Below are 12022 nucleotides of genomic sequence, written 5' to 3'. Positions count from 1 at the left end.
AGGCGAAGCCACTAATAACCAATGCATATGAGTTGTGAATTAAAAGAGAATGAATGAGTGTGTGAAAAGTGAATAAATGGGTAGTTAGGTTGTGTATTAGAATTGTATAGGTTGTTATATGTGTTTGGTGAGAGCTTAGGTTAATCAAAGATGCAAATTTCAAGCTCACCCATCCATATATGCATCCTTACCCTTACCGTAGCCCCATTACAACCTAAAGATAATCCCTCATGATGAATGTATGCATGAACCAAGTAACTGTTGATTGTTAGATGAAAAATAAATCTTGGAAAGCATGATTAGAAGAGAATTGAGCGAATCAACCCTATACACTTGAGCAAATAGAGCGGATACACTTTCGGTGAGGGTTCGATGCTCAACTCATTGTTCCCTGCTTTCACAAGCTTTCTTCTTGCAAGTTGTTTACACTCCATTCTGATATTTGAATTAGTATAGTTCATGAATCATCTTATCACCTTAGCCCTACTCGTTCATGTGTATTCTTGGAAGTTGATTCACTTTTGACCAAGTAGATAGAAGTATTTGCATTAGATGCAACTATGTAGGTAAATTGCATTTCATAAACCTCATTCTCCTATGTTCTTTGGTCTTTTAATTTTTAGCATGAGGACATGCTTGGTTTAAGTGTGGGGAGGTCTGATAAACCCCAATTTTATGGTTTATCTTGTGTAGAATTTGGGGGATTTTATCAATATTTTTCACAGTTATTCATATAAATTGCATGGTTTTGTGTTTCCTTCCTAATTTTGCTTCATGGTTTAAAACATGCTTCTTTAACCTTAGAAATTCTATATTTTAATCCTCTTTTATTACTATTGGATGCCGTGATGTGTTTGTTAAGTGGATTCAGGATCTATAGGGCAGGAATGGGTTAGAAGATGGAAAGGAAGCATACAAAAGAGGAAGGAACATGAAGAATAAAGCTTTGGAGAAGTTGGCACCGACGCGCATGCATGGCTGACGCGTACGCGTGGATTGGTGCAGCAATGACCGACGCGCACGCATGCCTGACGCGTACGCGTGGCTTGTAGAATTCAGATGACACGCACACTGGCCGACGCGCAGGCATGACGCCCAGCACATGACATCATTAGTGAAATCGTGGCTGGCGATTTTTGAGAGGCTCCAGGCCCAAATCCAACTTGATTCTGCATGGAAAATACCTAAGGGACTAAGGGGGAAAGGAGGACTCACTCATTTTACACCATACACATAATTTTAGCTAGTTTTAGGTTCTTGTTTTCTAGAGAGAGAAACTCTTACTTCTCTCTAGATTTAGTTTGTTTTGATTTCCCTTTGTTAAATTTCTGAATTGGGTCTTGTTAATTTCTAGTTTCAATTACTTAATTTTAGTTCTCTAGTTCTAATTTTGTTTATATCTTGTGTTCGAATTGTGTTTTCTTGTCATTTTCCCCTTTTCTTCTCATTTTATGAACTTTGTTGATTTTGAATTTCTATTAGTGCATTGATGTTTTCTATGATTGATAGTGTTATTTAAGTTGTTTTCTATTGATAATTGTTAGTGGGTACTTGTAATTTTCAATTAATGTGCAATTTAAATATGTCTTTAGTTAGTGCATACCATGTGTTTGATGAAATGTTTCCTTTGATTATGGAGTAGTTTTCTTTACGCTTGGCCCAGGCTAAGGGAATTGGGTGAACTTGAGTCATTGGGTCTAACTGATTTGGTGATTTGAGAATTCTAGTGGTCAAATTGATACCTATTGACACCAATCTACTACTAAGCCAATTAGTAGTTGGATTGGGACTTATGAGTTGAAATTGATCAAGCCATTTGACGTACTTCACTTGTAGAAGTAGACTTAATGAGCTTGGTTCCTCATAATTGTCAATATATGGTTATTAGACAAGGATGGTGATCTCAATTCCTATGCCTAGCCAAGAGTTCCTTTTTATAATTCATATTTCAACCCAAAAATCCAAATTGCTTGATTCTTGTTATAGTTAGTTTTGTTGTTCACTTAGTCTTAGAATAGAAATAGCTTTACATGTTCTCTTGCTAGATTACATTTAATTGTTTTGATTTATTTTCTTGCACTTTAAGATTTCTTGCATGATAAATTTAGTAGTTTAAATTCTTGTTTATGACTCCCAACTCCGGAATTCTAACCAATATTGATGCACATATTTTTCCATTCTCTTGAGGATGATCCGAGACCAATACTCCCGATTACTTTTTATTGTGGTTGAACTTTGTGACAACCATATCAAAATTTGATCGATAGGGTTACACGTCGGTCTAGGACTATACTATGACAAGGACATTGATTTTCTATTGATGAAAATTCTAGACCGACCATAATCTTCTCATCACTTATGAATTTGAATTATTTGAGACACGAGTTCCCCTGGGTAGACGCAGTGGCTTGCCACCACTTGTCCTAGAGTTGAGACTTGATACTCTGTTGACCCTCTATCGCAAGATGTGACTGGGCACTTTAACTCCCCGGGTTTCCCCATAGGCATGCGTAAATATATGGAATATTATATTATTGAGCTTGGAGTTTGACTCCATGGAATATTATATTTAGACTTGGAGTTTGACTCCATAGAATATTATATTTGAGCTTGGAGTTTGACTCAATGGATATTATTTTTGAGCTTGGGGATGCGCGTATAGAGGGACTGTCCAATGGTTAACTACCAGGCCATGTCGGGTTGGCTATATAGCTGACAGATAAGACTCATCAACCATAGGACATGCATACATCATATGCATTTGTATATTTTGACTAAGTGTGCATTTGTTTTGGTTTGCCTAATTGCTTAGCCATGTTTATTTGCTATTTATTTTACTTGCTGTACCTGAATCCTACCTGTGATTTCTTTGTTTGCCTTGTATGTGTATGTATATTTGAGAGACCCTCTTAGAGGGAGGTCTGATGAGGTTAGTTTCTAATACGTGATGATGAAAGTTGAGGCAGGATGGAATAGGTGTTGCTTTATTATTCTAATTTATGAATTGGTTGGATAGGAGTGAGCGATTTAACTTGAGTAGGAAGCCCTTAGGCACGTCATTGGTCCTTTTTCATTTCTTTAACCTAGTCCTTAGACCCTAGTGAGAGTAATGACCCAATGGGGAGGAACTTGGGGGGGGGGATCATCCATCGCTCGCAACAGCCGTCAGTTTGCCATAGACAACGCCAATGTTAAGTCGTTACCTGAGAAAAGTCAATAAAGAGGGAAATCCAATAACTGCAAGTACGGAGGTGAAATGAGGTTGAAAACTTGAGCGAAAGAGGTGCTACCTGCAAAACCACTCTGATACTTAAGGCAATAGTATTCGTTGAGACTAAAAGAAATTAGCATAAATTTATACCTTTTGGAGAGGTTAGTTATCTCCCTTATATACCTGAGGTCTATATCAAGGGTCGGTCATGTCGTCAACCTAATGGGGATGATCCACTTACCCCTAGATTCGAAAAAAAATCTCGTAACTTTTTTCTTCCAGAAGCATCCATACCAGATGCTCAATAACTTTGCCATGTGATTTTGTGACTGGTGTGCTGGTGGCCTAACTTGTTCAAGTTTAAGGGCTAGCTCAAAATATATTATAATATAAAAATCAAATTCTAAATTTGATTTGAATATTTTATTAATCTTCACGTGATAATATTCCATTATAAATTTATTTGAGTTTCTTCACTTCTTTTATTAAGAAAAACCTTCATTTAACAAAAAAGAAAAAAATAAAAATACTTTTAGATTTAGATTATCTAAATGTAAGAAAAAAATAGACTCTCTTTTATTATTAATCTAATTTTTTATTAATATTTCTTTTAATATGTGAATAGTAATTAATATTGTTAAAATGACAGATTTTTTTTTAATTCAGTAAATAACCTTAAATTCAAAATTATAATGCCAGTACCTTTTCATTATATGTTTATTCGTATACCTTTTGATTATTTTAAGTTGAGTGAAAATTTAATTTCTAAAAGTTTTGACTTTAAATGAATTGAGTTTCTAGAGGCTTGGCACTGGCTTGAAAGGAGGATAGAGGAATTTCAATGCGATCCAGTGATGACTTTTTCATCCATTTTGATTGGTTAGACATTGCCAATTAAAAACGATGGGAAGTAATGGCAGTTCATTTACACTGTGACGAGAGCATTCGCTCATATCAGTATTAAAGAATCTTGGATATTAACAGGTTAGCAAGCCTTACTTTCTCGTGATAAGAGATTTTAATGCCATATTTGCTTATCATGAAAAGGAAGGGGGACACAGGAAATCAACTGTATCAATTGAAACTTTTAATAATTTTATTAATGATGGGGAGTTAGTGGATTTGGGATATGAAGGAAGGAAGTTCACCTGGAGTAATCGACAATTCGGGAAGAATCTGATTCTGGAAAGGATAGATAGATGCCTCTCTTCTCTCCAATTTCTATTAGATTACTTGAGAGCAGCAATTCTTCACCTAGAAGACTCTGGATCAACCATTGTCTGCTATTATTAATGGTAGATAGGGAGGTACATAAAACTAAGAGAAGGTTTCAATTCCAAGTAAGGTGGTGTGATAGTGAGAAGGTACGACATATCGTGGAAGAAGCATGACACTCATAATTTGAAGGCTCTCTAATGTTCAAATTCTTTTCAAAGTTGAAGAAATGTAGACATGAACTAGTGGAATGGTAAAAATCCATTTCTGGCAACTCTCAAAAGGAAATTTCAGAATTGAGAAGACAAGTAGAACAAGAGAAACTCAAAGGTATAGGAGCAGACAGAACAAAGATTCTTCAGTTAGAGGAGGAGTTATCCGAGGCCTATTTAAAAGAGGAGAGATATTGGAGAGAAAAATCCAGAATTCAATGGTTGAAATGGGGTGACCAAAATACCAAATTTTTCCATGCCAAGACTCAAACTCAGAACCAGAAAAATAAAATTTACAAGCTGCAAGATGGTGATGGAAATTTCAGATAAGATACCTGATGACAAGTCATCTTAGCCTAGTTTCACTAGCCTTTTTCTTTTGTTTTTAAGTGATTTATGCACTTTCTTGAGCCACAAGCAAGCCAATTGGGTAGATTTTTATGTTTCCTTTGATTTAATCAACTATAGATAAATTAATGTAATTTCATGAGGATTTATGCTATAATTGCCACATATTATGAAAGAATGACAATCTCATGATTTTGAGCATAGCTTTGATGTGTTTGGTTGATTGATGATAGGTGAAGAAAGCTTGGAGAAAGGTTGAAGCAAGAGGGAATGGCTAGGAGAAAGAGAGAACAAAAAGTTTGAGCAAAGGTTTGCCTCAAACTTTAGCTCAAACTTTCGGATAAGTGAAAACACACCAGAGAACAAAAAGCTTGAGCAAAAGTTTGCCTCAAACTTTAGCTCAAACTTTTTGGCAAACGTTGGCATCACAAATCAACACCCTGGAGAGAAAAAGTTTGCGCCAACGTTTGCCTCAAACTTTTTGGCAAACGTTGGCGCCATCAGCAACACACCCTAGGGACAAAAAGTTTGCGCCAACGTTTGCCTCAAACTTTTTGGCAAACGTTGGTGCCATGAGTGTGCATAAGGGGGCCAACGTTTGAGCAAAAGTTTGACCCCAAACTTTAGCTCAAACATCGGTAGCAGCAAGAATGGGGTTGCTGATGTAAAAAGTTTGAGTAAAAGTTTGCCTCAAACTTTTACTCAAACTTTTACTCAACCTTTTATAATTCCCAACCCGGTTCACTTCGGTTCTCTCTCCAACTCCAAGAGCAACCAACCAAGGCCTCTATCAACCCAATTCCATCAAAAGCAAAGGCCCAATTCAAGGCTTGAAGACCATTTGAAGAAAGTGTATAAATAGCTTAAGATTTAAGTTTTAGGGGAGCTTTCCTTTAGTTTTTGTAGGTAGTTTTCGGAGAGCTTTCTTTTCGGTTTTGATTGGGTAGTTTGTAGAGAGCTCACTTCTACATTTTTGGCATTGTTGTTTTAATTCAAGAGAATTTGGGGAGGAGAATTGATCTCTCTCCTTCCTTGTTCTTGCTTGAATACTCTTTACTTTTCTTGCTTCGGATCTTGGGTGGAGAATTGAAGAAATTCTGTTTCAATCTCACCTTGGAATCTTGTTTAATTTTTCGCATCATTGAATTTCAGTTTCTGTTAATTGCTTCTTCTTCTACTTTCTCTGCAATTTACATTTCTTCATTTCCTTTGCAATTGCTCTTGTTTGATCTAGGAAGGCATTGAGATCTAGACTTGGTTATCTAGTCTCTTGAGTCCTGAGATCTGGATTCCCATTCTCAATTTCTCTGTTTACTGCTTTTCAAGCTCTTTTATATTTCTGTTTTAGATCCGATTCAAACCAAGGCATCTTCTACTCTTCTGTGTGTTGAATTTAACTCTTTCTTGTTTAATTTCTGCAAATCCAATTCCCAATTCCCTTTACAATTCAAGCCATTTACATTTCTTGCACTTTAAGATTCTGCAATTTACATTTCTTGCATTCTAAGTTTCGGCCATTTAATTTCTTGCTCTTTAAGATTCAGCACTTTGAATTTCAGTTCTCTTTACTTTCTTGCAAATTGCCCATTCCCTTTACTTTCCATGCAATTTAAATTCTGCAAATCACAAATCTCTCAACCAAATCTTGATTCACTTGACTAAATCAACCACTAAACTAAAATTGATCAATCCTTCAATCCCTGTGGGATCGACCTCACTCCCGTGAGTTATTATTACTTGATGCGACCCGGTGCACTTGCCGGTGAGTTTTGTGTCGGATCATTTTCCGCACATCCAGTTTTTGGCGCCGTTGCCGGGGATTGATTTAGATTGACAATGATTAAGTGAGTGGTGATCTAGATCTAGCATTTTTATTTTCTGTTTCTCTAATTTTTGACTAACACACTAACTGTTTGAAGTTTTGTCTCAACTGACTACACTCAATTTTCAAGAATACCACTGTGTGTTCCGTTTGCTGATTTATATGTCACAGGAAAGAAGAGAGGCCAGAGGGAAGGATATCATTGAAGAAGGAGTTTCTGTGAAAGAAGAACCATTGTTCAAAGCATGGGAAAGATACAAGAAAGCAAGCGACAAAGCGGGTTTCCAAGCGTTCTATGAAGGATTAACCCTAGAAACAAGAAGAGCGGTGGATTACTTTTCAGATGGCCTACTCAACGCAACAGCAACCAGCCAAGGAACTGCAGAGTTCAATGACAAAAGAGCCAATAACCAACACTCATTTGAGACACCACAGAATGCAATTTCAGAAAAGGAAGTAATGAATCTTAAAGGAGTGAGGGAAATCATGAATCAAAACAAACAGCTATACCAGCAAACTCAGCAACAATTGGAGTCAATAGCTAGACAAATTGATTTTCTACATTCTGCCACAGTGAATGCACAATTTCCACCATGGAAGCCACATTCTTATCTAAGAATGATGGAATCTCAACGTCAGGAACAAAGGGACTTCAACTACAACAACCCCAATTTCCTAAACCTGCAAAAATGTCACCATACCAACAACAACTATTACGCACCACCACAACACCCACCATTCCAACCTCATCACACCTCACAATTTTCCCGAAACAACTTTCAACAACCATCTCATTTTATACAGCCACAACCAAATCTAGGCTCTTAAAGAATCTCTAGTCTAGAGGTAATGATGAAGAATTTCATGAAAATTCAAGAGATGGCAAGACAAGATCAGGAAGCAACAAGTAGAGAGCAAGAAGCCTCAATCAGAAAACTTGAGAGGCAAATGACACAACTGGCCAGGTACCTCGCAGAAATGGGTGAGAAAAGGGCTGAAGGAAAAGAATCAATCATCCAGGATGAGCATCACAAAGCAAAACTTCACTTAGGAGGAAACCAAAGGCAACAGAAGCCTCAACTTCCATGATCAGAGGATGAAGGATGTCAAGCTAATGACAATAAAAGAGCGCTTGTTAGGAGGCAACCCAACTTGAGGTAGTTTTCTTTTCATAGCTATTTTAATAAAAAGGTTAATTAGTTTTATCTATATTGCAAGAAGCTAAGTTTGGTATTGCACACCAAAACAATATAAGGAAGAATGAAGGATTCTAAGTTTGGTGTTCCACCAAAATCCTATCATAAAACACATTCTCACTTTCTGCATAATGCTAGCTTCAAGCATTTAGATAAACTGGTCAACTATGCTGCCGTTTCCTAAGTTTCCAGTTTTGTCAATTTTAAAAAAAAAAAGAAAAAGAGTTTTACACATGGTTAATCTGATGCACAAGGACCATTGGCAAGGTACTAAGTTTGGTGTTCCCACACCAAAGTAAGTTCAAAAGCCCACAAATAAATCATGCATGCTAACCATTTTTCAAGTGCTTTGGGAACAAGCAACTTTCAATATCATTGCAGAGTGTCATACAAGCTTTTGGAAGGATTAAGCATCATCACCCAAAGAAATGAAAGAGGAATGCTAAAACCAGCAATGAGGATGATGAGGAGGAGGACAGCAAGTAGATTCCAAAAGGTTGTATTGTTCAGTGATTGTTTTATATCAGATACTGCTACGATTGAAAGTGATATAATACCCCTGCTTGTCTGCATAGTATAGTTTTTCTGTAATTCAATAATTAAGATGCTTGATTATTCACAACACTACACTTTTCACACTTGTTTGCACTCAATACTTCAAAAATGCATCACATGAAAGTTCTTTGAAAAGAAGGATTGAGGAATTAAACAATTTTGAGGCAAGCAAAAGATTAGGAGAAGTGGCGGTTCTAGTTGTATGATAATGTATTGAGGTTGCATGCTTATGAAAACTTGCATGGGAGCTCATAGGCAGGACATGAAGTTTAAAGAAGTGTTGTGGAGATTCTCAAACATTTATTGATCCAAGAAGCAGCAAACAAAACAAAAGAAAATAAAGAAAATACAAAAATAAAAAGAACATGGCCCAAGGCTCTGAGCATCAATTACTAGGCAGAAAAGAAAAGAGAAACAAAAACTCAAAGAGTTGTTATCCTAGTAAATGCTTGTGGTTGAATTGTGTCAAATAAAGAGGCTTGAGCAAGTAAATCCTTAGGGGTGCTTTAACACCTAATACCTTAAAACCAACTAGTTTAGGAGTATTGATTAAAAGCTCATCTAAAGAGCCGCTTTGAGACATGACACTTAGAGTCAAGGCCAAAGCATAGAAACTATAAGCTGCTTCAAGGTGATTACATATAAAGAGATCTTCATGATATTATTTGGATGAAAGTTCTAAGACCTAAGACTCCCAAGATGTAGGGACTAGTAAGCACTGAAGCCCTTGCATGAGCATATAATTTAGAGTTCACCCCACTGTCACTTGATCACTTCACTCACAGGATAGTACATGTAATTTTTCAAATCCATTCTGATTGAAAGAACCTTTGAGCATAATTCCTTTCTTGTTTGGGGACAAGCAAGCTTTAAGTTTGGTGTTGTGATGACAAGTCATCTTAGCCTAGTTTCACTAGCCTTTTTCTTTTGTTTTCAAGTGATTTATGCACTTTCTTGAGCCACAAGCAAGCCAATTGGGTAGATTTTCATGTTTCCTTTGATTTAATCAACCATAGATAAATTAATGCAATTTCATGAGAATTTATGCTATAATTGCCACATATTATGAAAGAATGACAATCTCATGATTTTGAGCATAGCTTTGATGTGTTTGGTTGATTGATGATAGGTGAAGAAAGCTTGGAGAAAGGTTGAAGCAAGAGGGAATGGCTAGGAGAAAGAGAGAACAAAAAGTTTGAGCAAAAGTTTGCCTCAAACTTTAGCTCAAACTTTCGGATAAGTGAAAACACACCAGGGAACAAAAAGCTTGAGCAAAAGTTTGCCTCAAACTTTAGCTCAAACTTTTGGGAGAAAAGCTTGAGCCAACGTTTGCCTCAAACTTTTTGGCAAACGTTGGCATCACAAATCAACACCTTGGAGAGAAAAAGTTTGCGCCAACATTTGCCTCAAACTTTTTGGCAAACGTTGGCGCCATCAGCAACACACCCTGGGGACAAAAAGTTTGCGCCAACGTTTGCCTCAAACTTTTTGGCAAACGTTGGCGCCATGAGTGTGCATAAGGGGGCCAACGTTTGAGCAAAAGTTTGACCCCAAACTTTAGCTCAAACGTTGGTAGCAGCAAGAATGGGGTTGCTGATGTAAAAAGTTTGAGTAAAAGTTTGCCTCAAACTTTTACTCAAACTTTTACTCAAGCTTTTATAATTTCCAACCCGGTTCACTTCGGTTCTCTCTCCAACTCCAAGAGCAACCAACCAAGGCCTCTATCAACCCAATTCCATCAAAAGCAAAGGCCCAATTCAAGGCTTGAAGACCATTTGAAGAAAGTGTATAAATAGCTTAAGATTTAAGTTTTAGGGGAGCTTTCCTTTAGTTTTTGTAGGTAGTTTTCGGAGAGCTTTCTTTTCGGTTTTGATTGGGTAGTTTGTAGAGAGCTCACTTTTACATTTTTGGCATTGTTGTTTTAATTCAAGAGAATTTGGGGAGGAGAATTGATCTCTCTCCTTCCTTGTTCTTGCTTGAATACTCTTTACTTTTCTTGCTTCGGATCTTGGGTGGAGAATTGAAGAAATTCTGTTTCAATCTCACCTTGGAATCTTGTTTAATTTTCCGCATCATTGAATTTCAGTTTCTGTTAATTGCTTCTTCTTCTACTTTCTCTGCAATTTACATTTCTTCATTTCCTTTGCAATTGCTCTTGTTTGATCTAGGAAGGCATTGAGATCTAGACTTGGTTATCTAGTCTCTTGAGTCCTGAGATCTGGATTCCCATTCTCAATTTCTCTGTTTACTGCTTTTCAAGCTCTTTTATATTTCTGTTTTAGATCCGATTCAAACCAAGGCATCTTCTACTCTTCTGTGTGTTGAATTTAACTCTTTCTTGTTTAATTTCTGCAAATTCAATTCCCAATTCCCTTTACAATTCAAGCCATTTACATTTCTTGCACTTTAAGATTCTGCAATTTACATTTCTTGCGTTCTAAGTTTCGGCCATTTAATTTCTTGCTCTTTAAGATTCAGCACTTTGAATTTCAGTTCTCTTTACTTTCATGCAAATTGCCCATTCCCTTTACTTTCCATGCAATTTAAATTCTGCAAATCACAAATCTCTCAACCAAATCTTGATTCGCTTGACTAAATCAACCACTAAACTAAAATTGATCAATCCTTCAATCCCTGTGGGATCGACCTCACTCCCGTGAGTTATTATTACTTGATGCGACCCGGTGCACTTGCCGGTGAGTTTTGTGTCGGATCGTTTTCCGCACATCAATACCGCGGGTATAGCTCAAATTGCTATTGAGTACCTCCGAAATTTGTTCACATCTTCAAACCCCAGACCAGCCAAGGGAGAACTAGAGGACTTGGAGGCTAAGGTGGATGAAGAAACAAATCGAAGACTTACTAGACGAGTCACAGAGGATAAAATAAAAAAAATAACATTTTCTATCAATGCATTCTCAGCCCCAGGTGATGACGGATTCACTGCTAGATTTTACTAACACTTTTGGGAGATAATTAAAGATGATCTTAATGCTTCCATAAAGATTTTTTTCACAGGGGGAAGGATGCTACAAGAAATGAATCATACTTATATATGCCTAATCCCAAAGGTGCCAAATACAGAATCCATGATCCAGGTTCGTCCGATTAGCCTTAGCAGTGTTTTCTACAAAATTATTTCCAAGATTCTTGTTCATAGAATGCAAGGTATGTTGGATAAAGTTATTAGTGATAATCAGAGTACCTTTATTAAAGGGCACTTGATTAGTGATAACATCCTAATTGCCCATGAATTTATGTATTTTCTGAAAAATACAAATTATGGAGACTATGTGATAGCAGTAAAGCTTGATATGAGTAATGCTTATGACAGAATTGGTGGTCTTTTGTTTGGGAGATTATGAAGAAGCTTGATTTTTGCAATAAATAGCTAGGTGGACTGGATTAAGGAGTATGTTACCACGGTGTCTTACTCTGTTACTATGGATGGACAACCATATGG

The sequence above is a fragment of the Arachis ipaensis genome, chromosome B5 (genome assembly GCF_059453495.1).
Source record: "Arachis ipaensis isolate K30076 ecotype BB chromosome B5, ASM5945349v1, whole genome shotgun sequence".
Classification (NCBI taxonomy): domain Eukaryota; kingdom Viridiplantae; phylum Streptophyta; class Magnoliopsida; order Fabales; family Fabaceae; genus Arachis; species Arachis ipaensis.
The sequence above is the reverse complement of the archived record's forward strand: the minus strand, read 5'-3'. Positions refer to the sequence as shown.